The sequence below is a fragment of the Canis lupus genome, chromosome X, assembly GCF_048164855.1.
Source record: "Canis lupus baileyi chromosome X, mCanLup2.hap1, whole genome shotgun sequence".
NCBI lineage: Eukaryota > Metazoa > Chordata > Mammalia > Carnivora > Canidae > Canis > Canis lupus.
The window spans coordinates 48,622,301-48,635,860 of NC_132876.1; positions in this window are offsets into that span (position 1 = coordinate 48,622,301).

Here is a 13,560-nt window from a genome sequence, read left to right on the forward strand (position 1 = left end):
TGGAAAGAGTGTCACTCAGTCAGATGCTCTACCTGGAGGCCTGCAGAAGCAGGCATGTGACCTAAAACAACAGGGGCTTTGCAAGGGCTGCCTACCAGCTAGTGAGGGTTGTGGAAGGAAGGAAGACGAGGACTCACATATTTCACTTCTTATTCCTAATCGTTTGAATGCATTCAAAGGCATACCGTCAACAATTTTATGATTTGCACACAGGTGAACGGGAAATGGGCCTGTTCACACCTCTCACCATGCTTACATTTGTCTTTTCATCCACCCCCTGTACTGCCTCCTCCCCAGCTCTGAAGGTGCACTGTGGGAGGGATCTCACTTTAGCACCGAAAGTGAGGAAGAGTCAGCCTGTTTGCCCAGTGCATTTGTCAGAGAGCTGACAAGGGTGCTCCATGTCCATGTGTTTAGACCACAAGCAGGCATTATTTTTGAAATTACAATAATAGTAGTACCAAATTTCAAGTTACCATCCTATAAATGATGGCATAAGTGAGGTACCACCAGTTTACAAATTATGCCTCTATTGGCAGGTCTCACATACGTTATCTCTTACCACTTGCCACTTTTTAGTTCTCTATGTACATTTACACGAGGAATCTGTATAGGGATGTGTGAATTTCTTGGAAATACAAACTAAGGGAAATTCCACCCCTAGCTCTAGTGTATAACTGCTGCTTAGCTTCCTAAATATGGATTCTATTTATCTTACTTGCCTGCTCATAAGGCCTTAATGGTACTATTTCTTTAATGATCAGAGAATTTCTCTTCAAGCACTGCTCCCTATGATTCTACCACCCTGTAATTCCTGTGCTGGAGAAAGTCAGTCACTGAATGTGAACACATCACCCCTTCAGTGACCATAACCAAGGGCAGAAACCTTGGACCTAGATCATACAAGATTAGACACTCACATCCCCACTGAAATAAAGCAGGGAGAAATGGTGTCTGGCTGTTAGCACCCTAACCGGTATCAAAGAAAGGCAATAATGTAATGGTAGGATGGCATGATTTCTGGGGGTTGGAGAGAGGAGTGTCTGCGGCAGGGTCTGAAATTTTGCAGTTGTAACAGGATCCCAGCTGTGATGGTTAATTTTCTGTGTTAACTTACATAGACTGTGGTACCCAGATATTTGCCCAAACATTATTTGGTGATTGCTACGAGGATTGTTTTTGATCAGATTAATATTTAAATCAGTAGACTTGGAGCAAAGCTGATTACTTGATTGGAGGGGCAAGATGGGGGAAGAGTAGGGTCCCCAAGTCACCTGTCCCCACGAAATTACCTAGATAACCTTCAAATCATCCTGAAAATCTACGAATTCGGCCTCAGATTTAAAGAGAGAACAGCTGAAACGCTACAGTGAGAAGAGTTCAGGCTTCTATCAAGGTAGGAAGACGGGGGGGGAAAAGAAATAAACAAAAGGCATCCAAGGGGGAGGGGCCCCACGAGGAGCCAGGCTAAGGCCGGGGCGAGTGCCCCCAGGACAGGAGAGCCCCGTCCCGGAGAAGCAGGAGCTGCACCAATCTTCCCGGGCGGAAAGAGGCCTGCAGGGAGTTAGAGCAGGACCCCAGGTGGGCGGGGATGCCCTCAGGCTCCCTGGGACACTAACAGACACTTGGGCCTGGGGAGAGTGCGCCGAGCTCCCTAAAGGGCTGCAGCGTGTGCACTGCTGGACCCTGCAGCAGCTCGGAGGGACTCCGGCGGAGGCTCTGCGGAGATGGGGCTGCCTGGCCAGGAGCGCGAATCCAACAGCGCAGGCCCGGGAGCACAGGGCGCCGGGGACACAGCCTAGGATCCGACCTCCCCCAGGGACAGGCAGAGGCCAGGAGAGCCCAGGACAGCAAGAACGCTCCTGCCCCAAGCTGAGCAGATCAGCGGCCCTGCCCCCAGAGCATCCAGGCCCCTGCAGACTGAGAGCTCTGAAGCTACTGCGGGAGCTGAATCCAGGGCTCCAGAGCTGGCCACCGCCACTGTGGTTGTTCCTCCTGGGGCCTCACAGGGTAAACAACCCCCACTGAGCCCTGAACCAGGCAGGGGGCAGAGCAGCTCCCCCAAGTGCTAACACCTGAAAATCAGCAAAACAGGCCCTTCCAAAGAAGACCAGCTAGACGGACAGGGGAAAAACAACTTATTGACCAAGCAGCACTGGAAAGTTCCAGGGGAAGTCAAGGGACTTACAGTATACAGAATCAGAAGATACTCCCCTGTGCTGTTTCTTTTTTTTCTTTTTGATTTTTTGCTTCCCCCACCCTTTTTTTTCCCTTTCTTTCCTTTTTTCTTTTTCTTCTCTCTTTTTTCTTTTTTCTTCCTTTTTTTCTTTTTCTTTTTTTTCTTTTCTTTCCTTCTTTCTCTTCTCTCCTTTTCTGCTTTTCCCAATACAACTTGTTTTTGGCCACTCTGCACTGAGCAAAATGACTAGAAGGAAAACCTCACCTCAAAAGAAAGAATCAGAAACAGTCCTCACTCCCACAGAGTTACAAAATTTGGATTACAATTCAATGTCAGGAAGCCAATTCAGAAGCACTGAATGGAGCCACTGGTGGCTCTAGAAAAAAGCATAAAGGACTCAAGAGACTTCATGACTGCAGAATTTAGATCCAATCAGACAGAAATTAAAAATCAATTGAATGAGATGCAATCCAAACTAGAAGTCCTAACGACGAGGGTTAACGAGGTGGAAGAACGAGTGAGTGCTCAGTGCAGAGTGGCCAAAAACAAGTTGTATTGGGAAAAGGAGAAAAAGAGAGAGAAAGAAGGAAAGAAAAGAGAAAAAGAAAAAAAAGGAAGAAAAAAAAGGAAAAAAGTGAAAAAAAAAGAAAAAGAAAGAAAGGGGAAAAAGGGGTGGGGGAAGCAATCAGAAATCAAAAATTAAAAAAAAAACGGGGGAGTATCTTCTGATTTTGTATACTTTAAGTCCCTTAACTTCCCCTGGAACTTGTCCGTCTAGCTGGTCTTCTGGGGGAGGGGCCTGTTGTGCTGATTTTCAGGTGTTAGCACTTGGGGAAGCTGCTCTGCCCCCCGCCTGGTGCAGGGCTCAGTGGGGGTTGTTTACCCCGTGAGGCCTCAGGAGGAACAACCCCAGTGGCAGGGCCAGCTCTGGAAACCGGGATTCAACTCCCACAGTAACTCTGGAGCTCTCCGTCTGCAGGGCCTGGAGGCTCCGGGGCGGGGCCGCTGATCTTCTCAGCTGGGGCAGCAGCGTCCTCGCTGTCCTGGGCCCTCCGGGCCTCTGCCTGTCCCGGGGGTGGCCGGATCCTGGGCTGTGTCCCGCGCCCTGTGCTCCGGAGCCTGCGCTATTGGATTCGCGCTCCCGGCCGCGGAGCCGCCTCTCTGCGGAGCCGCCGCCCGAGCCCCTCTGAGCTGCTCCCAGGTCCAGCCGTGCGCGCTGCAGCCCTTAGGGAGCTCGGCGCACTCTCCTGGGCGCGCAGGTGTCTATTAGTGTCCCAGGGAACCTGAGGGTATCCCCGCCCTCCTGGGGTCCTGCTCTAACTCCCTGCGGGCCCCTTTCCACCCGGGAAGATTGGTGCAGCTACTGCTTCTCCGGACGGGGCTCTACTGTCCTGGGGGCACTCGCCCCGGCCTTAACTTGGCTGCTTGGGGGGCCCCTCCCCCTTGGATGCCTTTTGTTTCTTTATTTCTTTTCCCCCCGATCTTCCTACCTTGATAGAAGCACGAACTCTTCTCACTGTAGCGTTTCAGCTGTTCTCTCTTTAAATCTGAGGCCGAATTCGTAGATTTTCAGGATGATTTGAAGGTTATCTCGGTAATTTGGTGGGGATAGGTGATTTGGAGACCCTACTCTTCCCCCATCTTGCCCCTCCTCCTCTATCAAACGTTTAAAGAAGAAACCATACCTATTCTACTAAAGCTGTTTGGAAAGATAGAAAGAGATGGAGTACTTCCAAATTCATTCTATGAGGCCAGCATCACCTTAATTCCAAAACCACACAAAGACCCCACCAAAAAGCAGAATTACAGACCAATATCCCTGATGAACATGGATGCAAAAATTCTCAACTAAATACTAGCCAATAGGATCCAACAGTACATTAAGAAAATTATTCACCATGACCAAGTAGGATTTATCCCCGGGACACAAGGCTGGTTCAACACTCATAAAACAATCAATGTGATTCATCATATCAGCAAGAGAAAAACCAAGAACCATATGATCCTCTCAATAGCCGCAGAGAAAGCATTTGACAAAATACAGCAGCCATTACTGATCAAAACTCTTCAGACTGTAGGGATAGAGGGAACATACCTCAACATCTTAAAATCCATCTATGAAAATCCCACAGCAAATATCATTCTCAATTGGGAAGCACTGGGAGCCTTTTCCCTAAGATTAGGAACAAATCAGGGATGTCCACTCTCACCACTGCTATTCAACATAGTATTGGAAGTCCTAGCCTCAGCAATCAGACAACAAAAAGACATTAAAGGCAATCAAATTGGCAAAGAAGGAGTCAAACTCTCCCTCTTCACCGATGACATGATACTCTACATAGAAAACCCAAAAGACTCCACCCTAAGAGTGCTAGAACTCATACAGCAATTTAGCAGTGTGGCAGGATACAAAATCAATGCCCAGAAGTCAGAAGCATTTCTAGACACTAACAATAAGACTGAAGAAAGAGAAATTAAGGAGTCAATCCCATTTACAATTGCACCAAAAAGCATAAGATACCTAGGAAAAAACCTAACCAAAGAGGTTAATGATCTATACCCTAAAAACTATAGAACACTTCTGAAAGAAATTGAGGAAGACACAAAGAGATGGAAAAATATTCCATGCTCATGGATTGGCAGAATTAATATTGTGAAAAAGTCAATGTTACCCAGGGCAATTTACACGTTTAATGCAATCCCTATCAAAATACCATGGACTTTCTTCAGAGAGTTAGAACAAATTATTTTAAGATTTGTGTGGAATCAGAAAAGACCCCAAATAGCCAGGGGAATTTTAAAAAAGAAAACCATAGCTGGGGGCATCACAATGCCAGATTTCAGGTTGTACTACAAAGTTGTGGTAGTCAAAACAGTGTTGTACTGACACAAAAACAGACACATAGATCAATGGAACAGAATAGAGAATCCAGAAGTTGACCCTCAACTTTATGGTCAACTAATATTCGATAAAGGAGGAAAGACTATCCACTGGAAGAAAGACAGTCTCTTCAATAAATGGTGCTGGGAAAATTGGACATCCACATGCAGAAGAATGAAACTAGACCATTCTCTTTCACCACACACAAAGATAAACTCAAAATGGATGAAAGATCTAAATGTGCGACAAGATTCCATCAAAATCCTAGAGGAGAACCCAGGCAACACCCTTTTTGAACTTGGCCACAGTAACTTCTTGCAAGATACATCCACCAAGGCAAAGGAAACAAAAGCAAAAATGAACTATTGGGACTTCATCAAGATAAGACGCTTTTGCACAGCAAAGTATACCGTCAACAAAACTACAGAATGGGAGAAAATATTTGCAAATGACCTATCAGATAAAGGGCTAGTTTCCAAGATCTATAAATAACTTATGAAACTCAACACCAAAGAAACAAACAATCCAATCATGAAATGGGCAAAAGACATGAACAGAAATCTCACAGAGGAAGACATAGACATGGCCAGCATGCACATGAGAAAATGCTCTGCATCACTTGCCATCAGGGAAATACAAATCAAAACCACAATGAGATACCACCTCACACCAGTAAGAATGGGGAAAATTAACAAGGCAGGAAACCACAAGTATTAGAGAGGATGCGGAGAAAAGTGAACCCTCCTGCACTGTTGGTGGGAATGTGAAATGGTGCAACCACTCTGGAAAACTGTGTGGAGGTTCCTCAGAGTTAAAAATAGACCTGCCCTACGACCCAGCAATTGCACTGCTGGGGATTTACCCCAAAGATACAGATGCAATGAAACGCTGGGACACCTGCACCCCGATGTTTCTAGCAGCAATGTCCACAATAGCCAAACTGTGGAAGGAGCCTTGGTGTCCATCGAAAGATGAATGGATAAAGAAGATGTGGTTTATGTATACAATGGAATATTACTCAGCCATTAGAAATGACAAATACCCACCATTTGCTTCGACGTGGATGGAACTGGAGGGTATTATGCTGAGTGAAGTAAGTCAATCGGAGAAGGACAAACATTATATGTTCTCATTCACTTGGGGAATATAAATAATAGTGAAAGGGAATATAAGGGAAGGGAGAAGAAATGGGTAGGAAATATCAGAAAGGGAAACAGAACATGAAGACTCCTAACTCTGGGAAACGAACTAGGGGTAGTGGAAGGGGAGGAGGGCAGGGGTTGGGGTGAATGGGTGGCAGGCATTGAGAGGGGCACTTGACAGGATGAGCACTGGGTGTTATTTTGTATGTTGGCAAGTTGAAAACCAATAAAAAATAAATTTATTATTAAAAAAATGAATAGAAAAAGAAAAAAAATTAAAAGTTACCTTGCAACAGCAGTTTAAAAAAAAAGCAGATTACTCTTCATTGTGTGGGTGGGTCGGGTTCAATCAGTTGAAGGCTTGAATAGAGGAAAAGACCGACCTCCCTAAAGGAAGGGGGAATTCTGCCAGCAAACCACCTTCAAAATTGAACTGCAGCTCTTCCCTAGGTCTTCAGCCACGTGACAGCCTATCCTGCAGACCTGGGGCATGTCAGGTTCCACAATAGCATGAGCCAACTCCCTAATCAAGAAAAAAAATAAAGAATGAAGAACTATACACCAATAAAATGGATAACCCCAAAAGAAATGGAAAAATTCTTGGAAACATACAACCTACTAAGATGGAATCAAGAAGAAATAAAAAAAAAACCTGAACAGTCCAATTACGCATAAGAAGATTGGATGATCATTAAAAAAAAAAAAAAAAAACCAAAACAAAAAACCCTCCCATTGGGCAAAAGTACAGGACCAGATGGCATCACTGGTGAATTTTACCAAACATTGATAAAAAAAAATTAATGTCAATCCTTCTCAAACTCTTCCAACAAATTGAAGAGGCAAGAACACTCCCAAATTCATTTTACGAGGCTAGCATTACCTTTATATCAAAACTAGAAAAGGACACTACTAGAAAAGAAAACTATAGGCCAATATCCTTGATGAACATAGATGCAAAAAATATCAGTAAAATACTTGCAAACCAATTCCAGCAGCACATTAAAGGATAATTCACCAAGACCAAGTAGGCTTTATCCTTGGGATGTGAAGATGGTTCAACATCTGCAAATCAGTATATGTGATACATTGTATTAATAAAATGAAAAAAAATCGTGATCACTCAATAGATGCAGAGAAAGGCTTTGACAAATTCTGACATCTGTTCGTGATAAAAACTCTTAACAAATTAGTTATAGAAGGAACATATCTCAACATAACAGAGGCCATACATGACAAGCCCACCACTAACATCATTCTCAATGGTGAAAAGTTAAAAGCTTTTCTCAAAGATCAGGATTAAGACAAAGGTGCCCACTTTGACATCTTCTACTCAACATAGTACCAGAAGTCCTTCCCAGAGGATTTAGGTGTTAAAAAGAAATAAAAGGCATCAGAATTGTAAAGGAAGAAGTTAACCTATTTCTTTTGAAGATGACATGATTTTATACAAAGATAATCCTAAAGATTTTACCCCAAACTGTTAGATCTAATCAATGAATTCAGTAGTGGCAGGACACAAACATTAACATGCAAAAATCAGTAGCATTTCTATATGCCAACAGTGAATTCCTGAAAGAGGAAACAATCCCATTTACAACAAAAGCAAAAATGAACTATTGAGACTTCATCAAGATAAAAATGCTCCTGCACAGTGAAGGAAACAATCAACACAACTAAAAGGCAGCTTACAGAATGGGAGAAGAAATTTGCAAAAGATATATCCTATAAAGGGTTATTATCCAACGTTTACAAAGAACTTATCAAACTCAACACCCAAAAAAGCAAATAACCCTGTTATGAAATGGGCAGGAGACATGATCAGATACTTTTCCAAAGAAGACATCCAGATGGCCATCAGATACATGAAAGAATGTTCAACATCACTCATCATCAGGGAAATACAAATCAAAACCACGATGAGGTACCACCTCACACCAGTCAGAATGGCTAAAATTAACAACACAGGAAACAACAGATGTTGGCGAGGATTCGGAGAAAGGGGAACACTCTTATACTGTTGAAGGGAAAGCAAACTGGTGCAGTCATTGCCAAAAAAAGTATGGAGTTTCCTCAAAAAGTTAAAAATAAAACTACCTTACAGCCCAGCAATTGCTCTACTAGGTATTTACCCAATGGATACAAAAACACTGGTTTGAAGGAGCACATGCATCCCGATGTCTATAGTGTTGTTATTAACAACGATCAAATTATTAAAATAGCCCAAATGTCCATCAACTGATGAATGGATAAAGAAGAGGTGGTGTAGGGGAGCCTGGGTGGCTCAGTCAGTTGAGCATCCAACTCTTGGTTTTGGTTCAGGTCATGATCACATGGCTGGTGAGATCAAGGCCCACTTGAGGCTCCATGCTCAGCAGGGAATCTGCCTGAAGACTCTCCCTCTGCCTCCCCCCACTCTCTCTCAAATAAATAATAAATCTTTTAAAAAAGAAGAAGAGGTGAAATATATAATGGATTATTACCCAGCCATCAAAAAGAGTGAAATCTTGCCATTTGCAACAATGTGGGTGGAGCTAGAGTGTATTATGCTAAGTGAAATAAGTCAGAGAAAGACCAATACCATATGATTTCAGTCATATGTGGAATTTAAGAAACAAAACAGATGGACATAGGGGAAGGGGGAAAAAGGACAGGGAAGCAAACCATAAGAGACTCTTAACTATAGAGAACAATCTGTGGGTTGATGGAGGGGAGGTGGGTAAGGGATGGGCTGAACGAGTGATAGGTATTAAGGAGGGCAACTTGTGTTGAGCAATGGGTGTTATATGTAAGTGATGAATCGCTAAATTCTACTCCTGAAATCAATATCATACTTTATGATCACTCCTTAGAATTTAAATAAAGCTTTGAAACAGAGAAAAAAGAAATCTCATTTATGCTAGTACTGAAAACAATGAAATACTAACAAATAAATTTAAGCAAAGAGGTGAGAGGTCACTACACTGAAAACTATAAAACACTGATTTAGGAAATTGAAGGAAATATAAATGATTGGAAAGGCATCCTGTTTCGTGGATGGAAAGAATTAATATTGTTAAAACGCCCATGCTACCCAAAGCTATCTATGGATTCAATGCAATCCATATCAAGATTCTAATGGATTTTTTTTACAGAAACTTAAACAAATCTTCAAATTCATATGGAACCACAAATGACACCAAATAATGAAAGCAATCCTAAGAAAGAAGAACAAACTGGAAGGTATCACATTTCCTGATTTCAAGCTATATCACAAAGCTATAGTAATCAAAACCACACGGTATTGGCATAATAACAGACACATAGATCAATAGAACAGGATTGAGAGCTCAGAAATAAAGCTGAGCATATATGTCAACTATTATTTGACAAGCAAGCCAAGAATACTCAGTGGAGAATAGACTATCTCTTCAATAAATGGTGCTAGGAAAATTAGGTATTCACATGTAAAAGAATAAAACTAGACTTCTATGTTACACCATTTGTAAGAACTAAAACCACAAAACTCCTGGAAAAAAAAACAGGGAAGAATGCTCCTTGATATGAATCTTGGCCATGATTTCTTGGCTATGACACCTTAAGCACAAGCAACCAAATAAAAAATAAGCAAGTGGAACTACATCAAACTAGAAAGCTTCTGCACAGAAAAAAAAAAAAAAAAACAAGATCAACAACAAAATTTTTAAAAACCCTATGGAATGGGAGAAAATTTTGCAAAGCCCATATCATATGCCATATAAAGGTTTACTATCCACAATATATAAAGAACTCATACAACTCGATAACAGCAAGCAATCCGATTAAAAATGAGTGAAGACCTGAAGACATTTTTCCAAAGAAGATATAGAAATGGCTGACATTGAAAGGTCATGAAAGGGTACTCAGCGTCAATAATCTTTAGGGAAGGGGATCCCTGGGTGGCGCAGCGGTATGGCGCCCGCCTTTGGCCCAGGGCGCGATCCTGGAGACCCGGGATCGAATCCCACATCGGGCTCCCGGTGCATGGAGCCTGCTTCTCCCTCTGCCTGTGTCTCTGCCTCCCTCTCTCTCTCTCTCTCTCTCTCTCTCTCTCTCTGTGTGTGTGTGACTATCATAAATAAATAAAAATTTTTAAAAAGTTTAAAAAAATAATCTTCAGGGAAATGTAAATCAAAACCACAATGAGATACCACTTTACACTGCTGAGAATGGCTATCACCAAAAAGAGAAGAGATAGGGGCTCCTGGGTGGCTCAGTCAGTTAAGTGTCTGCCTCTGGCTCATGTCCTGATTCCAGGACCCTGCTCATCAGGGAGTTTGCTTCTCCCCTCCCAGCTCATGCTCTCCCTCCAATAAATAAATAAAATATTTAAAAAATAAAGACAAGAGATAATAAATGCTGGCAATTGTTGGGAAAAGGGAACCCTTGTGCATTGTGAGGATTATATATATATGTAAATGTATATATAAATTATGTATATATATAAACTATTAGCCATAGAAAAGAAAAAACTTGACCATCTGTGACAACATGGATGCATCTTTTTTTTTTAACTTTTATTTTTTTATGATAGTCACAGAGAGAGAGAGAGGCAGAGACACAGGCAGAGGGAGAAGCAGGCTCCATGCACCGGGAGCCTGATGTGGGATTCGATCCCGGGTCTCCAGGATCGCGCCCTGGGCCAAAGGCAGGCGCTAAACCGCTGCACCACCCAGGGATCCCAACATGGATGCATCTTGAAGGCATTATGTTAAGTGAAATAAGTCAGAGAAAAACAGAGGCATATACTATATGACCTCACTTATATATGGAATCCAAAAACAAAGCAAATTAAACTCATTAAAAAAGAGAGAGATCGATCAGATTTGTGGTTACCAGAAGCAGCGGATTAGAGGGTCTGGAAATTGGATGAAAGTAATCAAAGGGTACAAACTTCCAATCATAACATAAAAGAGTAATGAGGATGTAATGTACAACATGATGACTATAGTTAACATTGCTTTATGGTGTATTTGAACATTACTAAGAGAAGAAATCCTAAAAGTTCTCATTACAAGAAAAAATTTTTTTGCTTTTTAAAATATCTATGTGAGAGGATGGATGTTAAGTATACCCACTGTCATCATTTTACAATATATGTAAGTCACTCCATTATGCTGTATACCTTAAACTTACACAGTGCTGTACATCAATAATGTCACAATAAAACTGAAAGATAAAAGGGAAATACACACACACACACACATGCCCACACACACATGCCCACACACACACTCATAAGCTATTGGCCCTGTTTCTCTGGAAAACCTTAACTAATATGCCAGGTAATGCTGAAACCGCTATTGCATGGATCACACTTTGAGTAGTAAGGAACTAGAGAATATCCGGCAAGTGGGCACATGGCTTCATCTATAATAATGTTCATTTCAGCATTGTTTGTGGGAGCAAAGGTGTAGAAAAAAACAAAATGTCCATCAAAGGTGGTCCAAAAAATGCATTGTGATTCATTCTTACAATGTAATATTGTATAGTAATAAAAGTGAATGTCTTAAAACCACAGGAGTCAGGCCTTATATACATCCAAAAAATGTAATATAATATCAAATTATCAAATGGAAGACAAACACACATACAGTATGAATATATATGTATATGTATTTATTCATGTGTGTGTATAACATTTTTAAGGGATGTTTTCATTCACAGTTCCAGTATAAAGCAATTTATGGAGCATACAAACACCTCATTATAGTTATTAGTTACATTTGGGGGGCAGGGAAGACAGATGTGCAATTAAGGGGATGGACTCAAAGCATATGTCACATTTATTGCTTAACCTAGGTTGTCGGTACACATTTGTTTATTTTACAGCTTTTTGTAATATTTAGTATATTTGATATTTTTGATAAGTAGCAAATAAAACTTTCAGGGCTGAAGTTCATTATCCTAAATATATATTCATTTTACCAAGCAATTAAAATACATTAACTACAGAGATGAAAACATCAATAATCAGCAATCCCACCATCACTGGAAAAAAAAGAGTAACACTTTGCTGTGTTTCATTCCTTCATCTTTAATTTGTTTGCATATATGCACACATAGAGTATATACATTACACCGACGTTTCATAGAACTGTAATATCATATATGAAGTTTTTATGTTATAACCATCTTCTTAATTTTTATAATTAGTATTAAATCACTGGGTACAAGGAAAGCATTTAACTTTGATTTTTAAAAGACTATTGTTTTAGAGCAATTTTTAAAAAATATTTTATTTATTTATTCATGAAAGACACAGAGAGAGAGGCAGAGACATAGGCAGAGGGAGAAGCAGGCTCCCTGCGGAAAGCCCGATGTGGGACTCGATCCCAGGACCCTGGGGCCAAAGGTAGATACTCAACCACTGAGCCACCCAGGTGCCCCTGTTTCAGAGCAGTTTTAAGTTCACAACAAAATTGAGGGAAAATTGCTTCCTGCTCCCACAAATGTATAACCACCCTCATTATCAACATCCTTCACCAGAGTGGCACATTTATTGCCGCTGATGATAAGTCATACATTGATAAGTCATAATCACCCAAAGTCCATAGTTTACATTAGGGTTCACGGTTGGTGGTATACATTCTATGGGCTTGGACAGATATATAAAGACATGTATCGATTTTTTAACTTTTGATTTTTATTGAACCTTTACAACTGTACCTGTCCCAGTTCTTGAACAATGCATCTTAATCCGTAGCTTTGGAAATGTCACACCTGTTTCATATTATAAAATGGAAATAAATACCTGGTCCTGCTCATGAGCTTTCTACAATGTTCCTTTAATCTGCATGTCAACCACTCTGTTCCCAGCAGTGATGAACTTACAGCACCACAGAACTATTACACTATGTGGCAATGTGAAGCCCACCTGCGCAACTCCCCTTTCAACTGGCTGGGAGTAGTGATAATTAGAATGAATGACACAAAGATGTACTCAGCACTTGCTCTGATTGCTTTCAATGTAGTGTTTCATTTAATCTTCACTACAACTTTAAGGGACAGGTACCATCCTGACTCCCACTAAATACAAGAAGGTAAGACTCAGAGAGAGGAACCTGCTTACTAAAGATCATGCATCTTGTAACTCAAAGAGCCCATGGTCAAACCCACTTCCTGAACCACTTTTCCTATGTTATATTTCTTCTGTGTTATGGCTGAGGCCAGCACTGGGGAAGTGACTCACTCTAGATCCTGTGGTTTGGCATGGGCACAGGCCTCCTGAAGCTACTCTTCTCTCCAGTAGACCTTTTATTGCTTTTTCCTCATATATGCCCTCTTTTTCTGAGGCTCAGAAACTGCTCCACCAGTAACAAGCAAGAAGGTGAAAGGAGGGA